Below are 14,739 nucleotides of genomic sequence, written 5' to 3' on the forward strand. Positions count from 1 at the left end.
GATGACGCAATTCAACTGAAAACAGACCTTGATGTAATATATGTATTTACTAGAATCAAATATTCTAGTCATAATAAATATTTGTGTAAACTTATAGACTTTTTTCCAATACAGCTTCACTTGCATTATCTTGTCCTTTGATATATGCATCCGAAGACAGTGCAGATTTGTATAGAAAGAGTGCTCATCACAACATCAGGGGATGGTCTGTTATGGCATGTCAATTTCCACTATATATTGATCTAAATGATTATAAGGAAAAACAAACAACAAAAAAAAACAGTAATTAAGCTCGTCATAAAGTCACCCGATTAAATCTTCAGCCTGCAGCAGAAAACTAATTTGTGACGATTTTTTTAAATTCAGGCCCAGTATATCACAGTGATTGGAGATAATTACAAGATAATTACACTCGTTACACAATTTGGAGTATAAAACACTTTCTTCTCCATTTTGGCGATCTGAAGACTTAAGTCAAATGGATGCTGTGTCCAAAAGATATCGGATCGAGACCCATGATGACGCCACCTGGATTCTGGCTAGTGCGTTCATCATTTTTACAATGCAATCGGGTGAGTACTAAGTAATGGGAGACCTGAATGTTGATTTTTTTGTGTTCAAATTTAGTACTCGTGTGTGTCGATGGTAAAATGAAAGTACGTGCGCGTAATCTCTCCCTCCCTTCCTCTCTCTCTCCCCCCCCCCTCTCAGAAAGGATGACGATATGAAATGTCGTGATGCTAAACCTAAATTCATTTTCTGCATGACTGATGATAAATATTTTAATCATGATAATATAAAAAAAGTAATTAATTCAGTGTACATATCCTAAGTCTCTGAACAAAATCTTAATGACAATCCCAGCTGGATTACGAAATCAAAGAGGTATCTAATATAGAGGTAGGCTATTGACTCTTTATAATTTATCTCTAAAACAAAAAATATAATTAAAAATCATAAAGTCACTCCAAACTATATACACTATTTCAGATTACGAGGGGAACAGACTGTTGTCCGGAGGTATTGGGGAATACCTGTGAAACTCTTGCCCGAGGCCGAAGGCTAAGGGCAACAATTTTCCAGGTCTTTTCCACTATCACTATGCTCTCATGCAGTGATTTACACGCACCTGGTATAACATCCTCTATTTAGATCTCAGTTTGATGGTGGCATTTTTCTGCCCTCTACATGCAAGATAAATTATGTCACATGCAACATGTCTTTCTACATGCAAGATAATAAGTTGACATTTAAGTTACCAATCTTTTTTTGAGAATCTGATTTAATATAGATAAATTTACTTTCTATCAAAGCCATCAAACATGAAAGATACAACATATTCATGTTGACAAGCGTTTTATTTATGTCAACATGCGAGTGAATTAAGTCGACATGCCAAATAATGATGTTGACATGCGACTTATTTATGTCGGCATGCGATATACAATGTCAACATTGAGCATAATTGTTAATATGCAAAATAATTGTTTTTGACTTAATTATCTTGCATGTTGACATGAAGAAATCGGATATCAGCATAATTATTTCACATATGCTGTCTCGGGCGTCAACTAGCATCTACTAGGGGAGGGGGGATTCGGTGACACGAACGAGCATTGTGGAAACTAGCTTTAAACACATTATCGTAGTCGCAATTTTGGAGGGATATTTGACATGATTTTCTGAGTTTTCAAGAATTTACAATTACAATGTTTATGGTCAATGACCGTCACCGAAAAATTAGGCAAATATGGAATAATTTTCATCCGGAATTGAACAAGATGTGTTGACTATAACCTGACATTCTGAAATTTCTTCATCTGCATTTTGGATTGTCTGGAGTGGAGGGAGCTAGTTTCGGGTCACAGGTTATCAATATAATATCCATTCTATCTGCAAGTTCTTTGGAATTTCTACTTTTAAATAAATACAGCTCTTTTAAGGGCCTACTCTGAAAAGGTCATATGAATTACCCTAGTGATTAAACCAGAATGAGAATTTCGGGGTGGGGTGTAATACCAATGCTAGAACATTCTCTTAATGTAATATACCCAAATAACATCAACATGTATATGTTAAGAGTACCTTTACAAGTAGTCCTTCGTGTCAGATTTATGCTTTGAACCTACCGTGTGTTTAATTTTCACAATGATCTACATGTATTATGAGTTTTATTTTTACACCAATGTTACGAGTTTTACTATCGAAACGATGTATATCTATATTGTCGTACAATTCTTAAACTTCAATTTATTTAGTTTGGTATATTTTTGAATGGAATGTATGAAGGGAAAATGTGAAAGTTTGTAACCAAGGTTTTTTGTCGTCGGACTGTACACAGACAGACAATGGATTGCACTTAACAGAGTTTACAGAGACATAGTCGATTTGTAAGTTATGTTTTTAAGTGAATGTTTCCTTAAATTCTAAATATAACACTTTTTGTTATGCAAACACAATTGTTTACATTTTTGTACCATAATCTGTGTGGAAAACCTCCATCGATTGGAAAACAGTGGTAGGTACGGAAACTCGAGGTTTGCAACAAGCATAGATTCATTAATTAAGCTTTAGTAAGCAAATAAATTTTGTTACGATTATTGTCTCCATACTTCACATTTAAATCCACATGCGTTTTAAGATTTGTTAAAACATTGCTAAGACGCCATTTCTTTGTTCTCATTGCACAAAACTTCACCAGGAGTCCAAATACACATCTTTTTAAAAAAATACTTAAAAAGTACTTAAAAAATTCCCGCTATGAATTTGGTAGCCTGTAAACAAGAAGAATGAAAACTTCATACAGACACGGTACGGAGCAATATTTGTGCGGCGATATCTCCTATAAATAAGTCAAGAAATCTGATGAAAGAACCGCTTTAAGATATGTAGGACATTCTAAATTAGTAATATACAAAATATGAAAAAAAAATCGTCCTCACAATGACTTATCCTCGCGCTATCAACTCGCGTATCATCGCGCTATCAACCCACGTATCATCGCAATATCAACCCACGTATCATCGCGCTATCAACCCAAACCATGATGCTGCGATAGTAAACTACGAGGCCCTATCCGAATTCCAAGATCTAGCTGCAGAACTGTAGCCCATTGAGAAAGAAAACTAGGTTAAACAAACCAAACTCGTATGTCTGTCCTAATTTTCTATCCTAGAGAGCTACAGTTTTGAAGCTAATCAATACTATACTAGTATCGATAGAATTAGAGTATACATTTAGTTATATAATAGTGAAACTTAAAGAAAGTTCTATATGGCGTATTTTTCTAAATAAATGCAGACAACCAAAATTAAAAAGATCTTTCTATTTGTTTCATTACTTTATACAATGATGGGACTTTCCTGTAAACTACACAATTTAAATCGATTGCGTTTCAAAAATATCAAAAATTTAAAACAATAACCAATTTATTTACCGACTCCACACAAATAAAAGAAATTTGAATGACACTTTATTTAGACGATCAACAATGAGAACAATGAAAACGAGGGGTAGACCAGCAAACACAAGCAGTTTAACAGAGAGAAACAAGATGTGTTTGTGAAACACTGATGCCCCCGTATGGCAACTTATAGCAAAGGTTATTTCTTGTATTTAATGCTCTCCCCTGCTTTAAAAGTGGTATATCCAATAATTATCCATATATTTTACTAATATTCCTGATACTTTTGAAAACCTAAAGTGACCAAAAAGTGTGCGGGGGGGGGGGGGCTTTCAAAACTAATCTTATTACCTGTCCGAATCCTGGAATTTGCCAGTGGTCGACCTTACAGCAACAAAAAGTTGGGGGGGGGGGGGCAATCAGCACCCGTTACTGGTGTATTCTAAAATATATTAACTTTAAGTTTTACAACCTAAAATTCTGAACTCTTAAAAAGAACATTTTTAAAGTGATGACAATGTAATTTCCTGTCAAGCTTGAGGTATGTGATCGATTTCCATGTTATGGTGTCCGAATAGGGCCATTTGCAAAAGAAACACGCCGTCGCGCTAACACACAACACGCTGTCACGCTAACACAAGTTCGCACAACACGCCGTCGCGCTAACACACTTTCAAGCAACACGCCGTCGCGCTAACATACAACTCGCATTCGCGCTAACACACAGCTCGCATTCGCGCTATCACAAAGTTGTGGTAGCGAGTTGTGTGACAGCGCGACAGCGTGTTGTGTAAAGATGCGTTAGCGACGGCGTGTTGTGTGTTAGCGTGACAGCGTGTTGTGTGTTAGCGCGACGGCGTGTTGTGTGTTAGCGTGACAGCGTGTTGTGTGTTAGCGCGACGGCGTGTTTTTCTGAAGGCGCTGTTGAGCTTTTGCAAATGGCCCTATCCGGACACCATACCGTAACGTTCAATGCTAATTGCCTGGTCTTCTTGTACAAAGCCGAACTGAAACGGAGTGCGAAATTGCTTAAAACCGGATGGACGGATTTCTGTTTGATATAGATAAAATAATATTCTGATGTGTAATGTCTGTTCATCTGACAGAAAAAGGATAATTCTTATAGAAGATTTTATTAATCCATTTCGATTTTATATAAGAATTTAATTTACACGGAAAACAGATTAAACCTGTATAAAAGGTTAACCAAGTTTACAATGTCTTCGATCGGTCTTGTCATTTTATTATTTTTTTTTTCTGTTTATGCATTTTTGCTCGGAGTCATTATTTGACAACAATTCATGGTTCATTTGCTCATTTTTAAGAAAAGTGAGACAATACAGAAAATACTAAAATATTTGAGTAATATATGATGAAGGAATTCCCAATTTTATATTTGCATCGATGGATATTAACACACATTAAGTTTTCAAACGCACTATTGAAAACCCATACATTCTGTGCCAATATTTACCGATACAACGGATCTTGTCGAATAACGATTCACAAATATCTATAGGATAACATATATTCAATGTTAAGGATACGAGTTTTTTTTTAATTTACAAGAAATACGTGTACCATTTTGCAAGCCTAGGGTTTTTGGTCCATATATACGCTCTCCACTCAGGGAGGGGGGGGGGGGGAGTCGGTCCGGTCAGTGTGTTCTCCCCTTCGGAGAATGTACTTCCCCTTTTTCGTGATTGATAGAAAATGCATGATGTGAAAATTTTCATTTATTTCACATTTCATTCAAATGCTGTTCAACGCAAGATAGATAATTTGTTCGTAATGGATGGCACTGTAACTCTCTGGTCGTCCATCTCATTTTTTCAGATCAGCGAGTCACAGAACTGCAGCTAGAATACAGACAAGTACAAAAAGGCACATATTGTGTCTATTGGGGGGGGGGGTTATTTTTTTCAAACATCATTTTTCACTGTTAATTTAGTATGAAAATGTTCACTAATAGGCTGATAGGATGCCCCCCCCCCCCCCGTCACACCCCACCCTCAAGAACGATTTTTTTGGCAGGTTTAGAAAAAAAAAAATTGTCTGTCAAAGATTCTTAACATGAAATGTCAATTATTTTTATTACCCCTCCCCCCACCTTTTCATAAACGATCCCGAATGGTTCAAGTGTTTTGGGGAATTGCGGGATTTGGATGGTATGGTGTCCATGTCAATCCAAAATTCGCAAAGTTTATGTTGAGGACATAATTAAATCGGTGTGGAAATATTTCAATAAAATGGAGTATAGTCTGTGTGTTGTTTGTTTTTCCAAAAGGGCTTGATGTTATGACACACCCATGGTTTTTTTTTTTTTTTTTTTTTTTTTTTTTTTGCTGCTTTTATCCAATAGAGGTAACTACAAGCCCAGGAAATTATACCATGTTTTGTAGAAATAATACCATGGTTTGTAGAAATTATACCATGGTTTGTAGAAATAATACCATGGCTTATAGAAATTATACCATGGTTTGTAGAAATTGTACCATAGGACTGGCGGTAAATTTAGATTTTGCTTTCATGTTGCTGTGGTGTATTTGCCAGAAGAATCACAGTTTTTTTTAAGTCACGCCCACCTTTTGGCATCAAGCCATACTGTGTCAAGACCTTGACTAATGAATGAATGATGTCAATTTCAAGACCAAGGCAATGGCTGATGAATGAATTAAGTCAACATTTTAAATTTCAAAAATACTAACATTATTTAGCTTGTCGGTGTCCGCTTCATAAATGGTTTTGTATGTTTTCTCCGCGTATCCTTAATCAGTAAATGATACGTCCTATCTCGAATTCTCGTCATTTTCTTTCCCGTCTCCAAATACATATAGCAATTTCACATCAGAAGTCCCCGCATTTTTTTTTACTTCCAATACCATTTCAAACTTTCATTAAAATGTCACAAATCATTTCATTTTTTTCTGTACGCCGATTGCCATAAAGAAAAAGTTCAATGACGATGTTTCCTATATCCATCCCCCCTTTTTTCAAAAAAAAAAAAACGATCTAGAAAGATAACTTTTCTTTCAGAGTTGACGGCTTGAACATAAAAGCCTACAATCGCTACCCCTATACCTGTACCTGACAAAAATCATGTTTTCTGCGTCTTCAACATTTCAAAGGTACAATATCTTCACACGTACCATGCAATTCCGATTTTTTTTATCAACAACTTGTAGTAGCAGTGCCGCAGTAAAGTATGATCCTTGCAGATGGAGACAGCTATTTATACAGACTCCGGACCGTGTCTTGACACCTCGTAGTAGGCGGTGCTATTTATCAACTCGCTTTTCTCTCATTGGTCCTCTGGTACAAGTAACTTACACAATAGATATTAATTGGTTAGCTGTAAATACACTCACAGTTTTTATTCACTCGGGGCTCCGCCCCTCGTGAATGAAAAACTGTGAGTGTATTTACAGCTAACCAATTAATATCTATAGTGTAACTATAACTTATACCATGCTTACTAGAATTTATCTACAGCTAGCTTCACTGAAAAGACAATGGGAACACTATACTTTTAAAAAGGATGACTGCACTTAACGCCTGTTTTTGGGTCTTTTTCGGTTGCTTGTGTTGCTTTTATATCTAAACTTTATTTCACTTTTGTATGTTTATGAAAGAATCCTGTCAATTTGGAACCAAATTTAAATCTTAAAATGATTTTAGACTGTGATACAATAAAATGATTCAATGTTTTTTGTCCTTAGTGCTTTCAAAATATAGTGAATTTACACTTACCTGCCCTTGAATGAACATTAGATATGCATAAGAGGTGGAGCTAACATTGTAAATATGGGTCTAAAATTAGACTTGATAAATAACAATGACATGTTTGAAAAAAAGAATGTGGTCACTCTTTCCAATCTCCCTCTCCATTCTGTATGGCACAAATACACTTCTGACAAAGGTTTCAAAACGAAGCTAACAATATGAGCACGTCAATGTAATTAAAGCAGATTGTATATCCATGCCAGATGACTTAACGTATTCGAACACAATGTCCTAGTTAGCACAAAACATGCTACCTTACAAGTCACGTGACGGAATTTAGTATTCACAGAGTTACCTGAGGTAGGACATCACGTGGTGAATTATAATATTCAACATGTCGCAATCCTTGTTTACTTGTTCTAAGAAGAAGCAGTTTTTTCTCTTTTTAACCATGAGCGCATGTTTGTCTATTAATCTCCTTTTGACACATTATTATCTATGCAAATATACAACTATTGTGAAACGGAGAACAATAGACAAACATGCGCTGACTACGTATAAAGTCAGTAAAAAAGTGGGCGTCATCATTATCGTACGGAGATTCAAGAAATTGTGATGACCCCTGCCTTTGAAAACAGATTCGAACTTCGTAAATACACACTTTTATTAAACGTAATTACATAAAGTTGTAGATTGGATGTTGGCCATTCTTGCAATGAAAAGAAAAATGCTTGTTTTGAAAGTTTATTTTGTCGCAGATTTCGCATATCCTTAAGTGCAGTCATCCTTTGCTATCTAGATATATTTTCTGAGAAAATTTAACATGTATATCAAGTATAAATGTCGCTGAGTATTATTTTGATTTATTAATTAATGTCCTAACCCCCCTCCCTTTTTCTGATGAAGGTCAATTGACCCGCCTTTAGTTCACACGGTACTTTGTGATCAGCATTGCTCGGTTACAAGGAAACTTTGGTGTAGATCAAAAATCGATCTCGACTTCAGTGTAATTTTTAAGTAATTACAAACCAACATCCGTGCATCCACAGACATCTCAATGAATTTAAGCCATAACGTGCTTTAAAATGGTTCAAAATGGTACTCAGGAAAAATTCGAAGATCCTCAAAATGACTCTGTTTGGATTTTGTCTAGTACTTTCATAATTTTTACCATGCAATCCGGTGAGTAGTTTTGAATTCTAAAGGAAATATAACATTGAGTTTATTCTACAAATACCGAAGAAAGTTAAATGTAATATTGAGTGCATGATTCAATTTACTTACATATTTCTATTCTAGTATTTTATGTGTTTAAATTATATTTCATTTGACATATTATTATACCTCAGTGAATTTTTTCTATATAAAAATATTAGGAATAAACATGCTATTTTTTCCAAACAGCCCCTACCGTGGAATAGTTTTTGTGCTATTTGCCCATGGTGAAATAGTCATTAAACTCGGCAGCATTTTGTTTCCCTCGCTTTTCATCTCGGAACTCTTCTGGTTTTATACAGATTGTGACGTAACACAAGTAAAGACTGCTTCGGTATAATAAAACACTTATTTACTGGCTATGAGGACAATAGCAAGTTTATCGTTCCCCTCGGCAGCAACTATTTCCCTCGGCTGCGCCTCGGGAAATAGTTGCTGTCTTGGGGAACGATAAACTTGCTATTGTCCTCATAGCCAGTAAATAGGTGTATATTATAATTGTTATAAAGAATGCTTATGTCAAAGTATAAATAGTGGAAAACTTGCAATGTAGATGTTCTTACTATCTTGTATGAATGTTTTCTTGTTATGAAATAAAAAGCCTCACTGATCTATTTAAACGAGTCACAGATGCAGAATAGGTCCATTCTTACTGAAAAATTCTACCAATTCAATTATGAAATAGAAAGCATAATTCACGATCAGTGTTCATTTTCATGTAAATGCACTTATTGCAGTTAAATATATGAATCATATTTCATAGTGAAATAGCGATGCTATACGTCTGTCATGTATTCATATTAATAAACCAGCTTTGAATTCCATTGATATGAAGGAGTAAAGTTCGTAAAGAAACCCTTCCTCGGAATGGTAAATCGAATCAGTAAATTTGTTTGTTTATATGTTGTTTAACGTCCCTCTCGAGAATTTTTCACTCATATGGAGACGCCACCACTTGCCGGTGGAGAGCTGCAAATTTTGTCCTATACTCGGCACTTACGGCCATTGAGCAGTGAGTGATCTTGCCAACACCTACTGCGATACAGGACCTCGGTTTATACGGTCTCATCCGACGGACCGGTCTCCACGTCCCACAGTGGGATTCGAACCCGCGAGGTAAGGATTAACTCCTTATACCGCGACTCTAGAGCAGACGCTCTAACCACTGCGCCACGCGGGCGACCGAATCAGTAAGAAATAATAAAGTTCTGCGAATTTTGGCACAGCGCGGCGATAAAATATTTCTGGCCGGCTTTGTACTCGACAGACTTCCTGGCACTGTCTTATCTAGGTCAGAGGTATCAAAGACGACATCAAACTGGATTTATTATTAAACACAGCAATAGATTCATTTGAAATAGAGTATAAAAGACAGAAATAAACAAGCGGAACCAACTTGCTCATACAATATACATGATGTATAATTGTATTAAACAAATACCTCAATAAAACAATTCTACTTGCTATAAATCTTATAACTAATTGTAGCATTACGTACATATTTCCGTTGTGGTGAATTGTGAGTGATAGATAAAAATCCTGTGAAATTAACTTTGCTGCTTGACATTGCCATGGATAAAGCAATACTCTTTATGAAATCATTTTTAAATAACGGGTTTCCATTAGAAGATTTACGAGTACGGTTGTAATTGTAACAGAGAGAATGAAAAAAACAAAAAACAAAAACTAAATATTTTAACATCATTAGACATTTTATCTCTGTAATAATATCCAGTATTCACCATAAAAAGGCTTTGAAAAATGTCATTTTGTTAATTTGCTATACTAGTCTAAGTATGCATATCGATGTTCCAGTTTTCAGAGGGTTTTTCACAATCTGAAAACATTCTGTTTCTTAATAGTGACAGAACAGGCACGTAGCAACAGGGGGGCCGGGGGGGGGGGGTACCCCCCCACTTTTTTCTAAAGACTTTTTTTTATTATTTGAAATGTTAATTGAAAGGCCGGTCCCCCCCCCCCCACTTTTTGTTGTAGAATAGTAAAATAAGGGAATTGTAGTAGTGTATGAATAAAATTTGGTACTGAAAGAAGTTGGAACCTAACAACAACAACAACAACAACCCCACGAAACAGGATTTTTTCCTTTTTTTTTTTTTTTGCTTGTCAAGGTTTTTTCAGGTAAGTTGAATTTTTTTTCTCTGGTTGCCCCCCCCCCTTTCAAAAACGATGCTACGTCCCTGCAGAATACATTATGTTTTGATCTCAGGACACGTATTTCACATATCAGTGACAGAATACTCTATTTTTAGGTCACCTATTGCTATCTATTTTCGTCCGTCGCCGTCCGTCGTGCGTTGACATTTGATTGATTGAATGTTGTTTTACGTCCCATTCAAGAATTTTTCACTCATATAGAGACGCCACAATATAGCGGTGAAGGGCTTCAAATTTAGATCTATACACGGCACTCAGGGCCATTGATCAGTGAGGATTTTTTATCGTGCCAACGCCTACCGTGACACGGGACCTCGGTTATTAAAGTCTCATCCGAAAGAGCCGCAACTTTCACTTCAAAGTGCCGAGCGCTTGGCGAAGGAAGAGTTGCTACCTATTTTTTATCGACTAAGGTCAGTCGCGGCCGTGATTCGAACACACGACCTTCGTTAATTGACATTTGAACATTTTGTACAAACAATGTAATTGATAGGAATATCAAACAAAATTTTTAGGTCACCTGAGTGAAATTCCTGGCCCTTGAGTAAGGAAATCTGGTATAAGGGCGGAACTCTATTTTAATCATATAGTGAAAATGCATATTTTTTTTAAAAAAATCCTCTTCTCTCTCCCTGTATACTTAGCAGGCAAACGAAGTGAATATTTGTGATCAGCAAGAGGGCTCTTCCAAAACAGTGAACTTTATGGTTCCAGGTTTATGGTTTCTGTGTTAGGGTTGGGCTTTATTTTTTTTTTAATTCTTTACCACTGGATCAGGGGTTCTAATGCTGAGAAGGGCTCTGTTGATTGTAAGGAAAATTTTACTCTGCTTTGAGAGAAGTTATTCCCCTTTGTTTACCTATAATAAATTACGGTAAAAATATTTATATGGATTTATATAGAAAATGGCAAAGTTGCATATTTGAACACCAAAGAAAACCTACGATTTCTTTATACTTCTATTATTTATGTCATTTCTATTCAAAATCAGTCAAAAATATGCATCAATCCATGCATCTATTTGGTGTGTATGTGTGTTATATATCCTGTCAATAATAGATAAAAATAAAAATGAGACAAAAATACTTATTTTTATACATTAAATTTATTCAAAGACCAACAGAGGTCGATGGAGTAAAGATTTACTATGTGCGTATTGTGCTTCACGCTGAAGCACTATTGTATTGTTAAATTTTGTGATAGTGACAAGTGAGGATGCAGTTAGCACTGACACATACAGGCAAGTAAATACATCCGTTTATTATACTCAGGTGACCTTTAAGGTCCTTGGGCCTCTCTTTTAAATTTCCTTTCAATCCCAGCGTAATCTCAAACGTCCTTGCTTATTCACGATAAAAGCGAATTCAAATTCTTAAATAGGGTTCTTATTATAGAGTATTTAGTTTTGATCTCTTTTCCCAGTTTCTCATTTGATGTTAATTTGAGCTACCTAAATAATTTATCGGAATCAGACCGATTCCATTAGATTCAACTTTGATTTGGTCATAAACTTCATCTATTTTGGCGATTTTTCCCCTAATGAACGTAACCGATGTTTTCAGATAAAATAATGCACTGTAATGGACAGTGAAAGATAAAAATCTTCGACATAAGGGGGAAAGACATTTAAGTCAAATCATAGACCTTACATATATTTATAAGCTCTAATTGTGTGATTCCTAAGACAATGTCATAGTTGTAAATAAATTTTGTATTCCATAAATTAACTTCATACCTAATCCCAGTATTATCTATGTAAAGTAACAAAGCATTTGGATCTCGTTCTGTTTTAACAATTACTTAATTAAACAAAATCGTTCTTTATTGTTGATTGTACTTTAGGAGCATATCAGATGATAAGAAAATAGTGGTATTTCTCTTATCTACCCACGTATGTCAGATTATAGGAAAAATCCATGATATATCGATTATCTACCCAGCTACGCCAGATGACTTAAACTATGTCTATTAGTACTTTTTCTAAAGTCAGATAACAAAAGATACGAGGGCTGTTCGAAAATTATTGAGACAATTAATTTAACTCCATAAAGGTCAGAGATAATTTCAGGAAAATTCGTCAACATTTTATAAAGAACGAATAAAACAATTATACAAAATTTCTTATTTAAAGGATAACTAGATAAGTTCTGTTGAAATAATAAAAATGCATATGTCTATCGACCTGGAGCAGCATCGCTACGTCATTTTAACGTCACGTCAGTCGGAGATGATTTTGCATGTGAAACGATCGGGAAGCGTTTACTCTTCTTTCTTTGTTATCATAATTATATACTCTACAAAAATCAAACTGTCTCTTTTCTTAAATGATTCTTTAAAAAATGTGTGCTGTAGCTTCACTATTGTACATTTTTCATGCATCATTTATACAGGATGACAAAGCGGGTCTACGTTATTAATTCCGTTACGGTAAAAATTGATGGTAGTCCGGGGCTTTTGATTTTACTGGTTAGAAAAAAATATATACCAATGAAATACATGTAACAAACCCTTAGACATGTTTTTTCCCAGTTGTTATTGTTTTAACAGGTTGGTCAGTCTGGGAAGGAGTTTTACATAGCGCTACACAAAATTTTAGGTCTTTCGCTGCTCCGCCTTGACGTCAAAATCCGTTTTGTCGTCGTTATCAGATTTCTTTACCGCGCTTAATTTTTTTTAATGATCTCCGTATTTCTAATCAGTGTTCTAACAAACTTGCACAACTTGAAGTCAAAATAAAATTGAAAAATTATATACATAAATTGAATTATTTTCGCTCTGATTATGGGTCCACCGGGGTGTTGAACATTGGTGTTACATATTTTCAATATCTGATTTCATGACTGCGCCGGGTACCCCTACCATTGACACATTTATATACCATTGAAGAGAAAAAAATTAATATTTGTAAATTATTTCTTGCTTTTATGAATTCTTAATGTTTGTCAAACGTATATGCAAATTTTCACCGAAAGACGTTCATTAGAAAGAAAAATATACAAAATGTCTCAATAATTTCCGAACAGCCCTCGTAAATGCTTATTAGTACTTATGTTTCTTCGAGGGAATATCAAAATGTTTAAAGTTACCTAAGAAAAAATGTTTAAATATAACAAGAAATTATGAATATTCGCGCGTCTATTACCTTTACAAAAATTACAAAATATCAGTCTGTTCATTAATAATCAGAACACATAATGTGGATAGTGTATATATTGATATTTGATTAAAATTGTTTGATTTCATTTCATTTAAGGTTGTGTTTGATACATATGTACGCAAATAAAAAAGGGTGCCAAAGTAATGTATCAGATCTTTTTTTTATTTGAACCTATACTCACTCACTCAAATCCTCTCTGCGCCGTCAAGTGCTTGAGGCGACTACAAGGGATGTCCACCTGGTTCTGCCTGTAGCTACTCGAGGCGCTATCTCCATAGTCAGACCTCAGCTCTTCAGGTCGTTTCCAGGTCTCTCTTGGTCGGCCTCTATTCCTTTTTTCCCTGGGGTGTCCATCGAAGGGTAACCCTGCGCAGTGATATTAAAAAGATGCTTGGGTTTCTGGTTGAAAATATCTTTGTAGCTTTTGGAGATCAGGTCTTCCAACAATCTGTCGGAATTCCCATGGGTGCCAATTGCGCCCAATTATTAAAGGACCTATTTCTGTATTCATATGAAGCAGAATTTATTCAAAAACTTATACATGAGAAGACACTTGCTGTAGCCCTCAGCTCAACGTTTACGTATATCGAAGACGTTCTTATCTATTAATAATAGTTACTTCAATTTGTATGTTCACCGATATATCCGAGTGAACTTGAAATAAAAGATACCACAGAGTCTGACACATCTGGATATTTAACAGGAAAAAGATATTAATGGTAACCTAACAATAAAACTTTATGATAAATGTGATGACTTCAACTTTTCTATTCAAATTCCCACACTTATGTAGCAATATACCCTTATCAACTGCATATGGGGTTTATATCTCCCAATTGATTCAATAAACAAGAGTATGCTCCTCGTAACACCAATTTCTAAGACGAGACAGGCTATTGACAAACAAGTTGATGAAACAAGGATATCAATAGTCTCGTTTAAAGTCATCTTTTCGCAAATTCTGTGGTCGATACAATGACGTTGTCAGCAAATATAATCTATCATTAAGTCGAATGCTGACTGATGTTTTTCATGCTAATTGTTGGGCCATTATTTATACACTAAA

General features: G+C 35.3%; 1 protein-coding gene across 1 annotated transcript in view; it reads left to right on the forward strand.

The window, feature by feature from the left end:
• The window catches only part of LOC133182183 (stomatin-like protein stl-1), a 66,743-nt gene that overhangs the window by 4,677 nt on the left and 47,327 nt on the right, over positions 1–14,739 (forward strand). The gene's annotated exons all lie outside the window — the stretch shown is intronic.

Source organism: Saccostrea echinata, unplaced genomic scaffold (assembly GCF_033153115.1).
Source record: "Saccostrea echinata isolate AGI-Se365-2 ecotype Australia unplaced genomic scaffold, CSIRO_AGI_Sech_v1 ptg000009l, whole genome shotgun sequence".
In the NCBI taxonomy this organism is placed as follows: domain Eukaryota; kingdom Metazoa; phylum Mollusca; class Bivalvia; order Ostreida; family Ostreidae; genus Saccostrea; species Saccostrea echinata.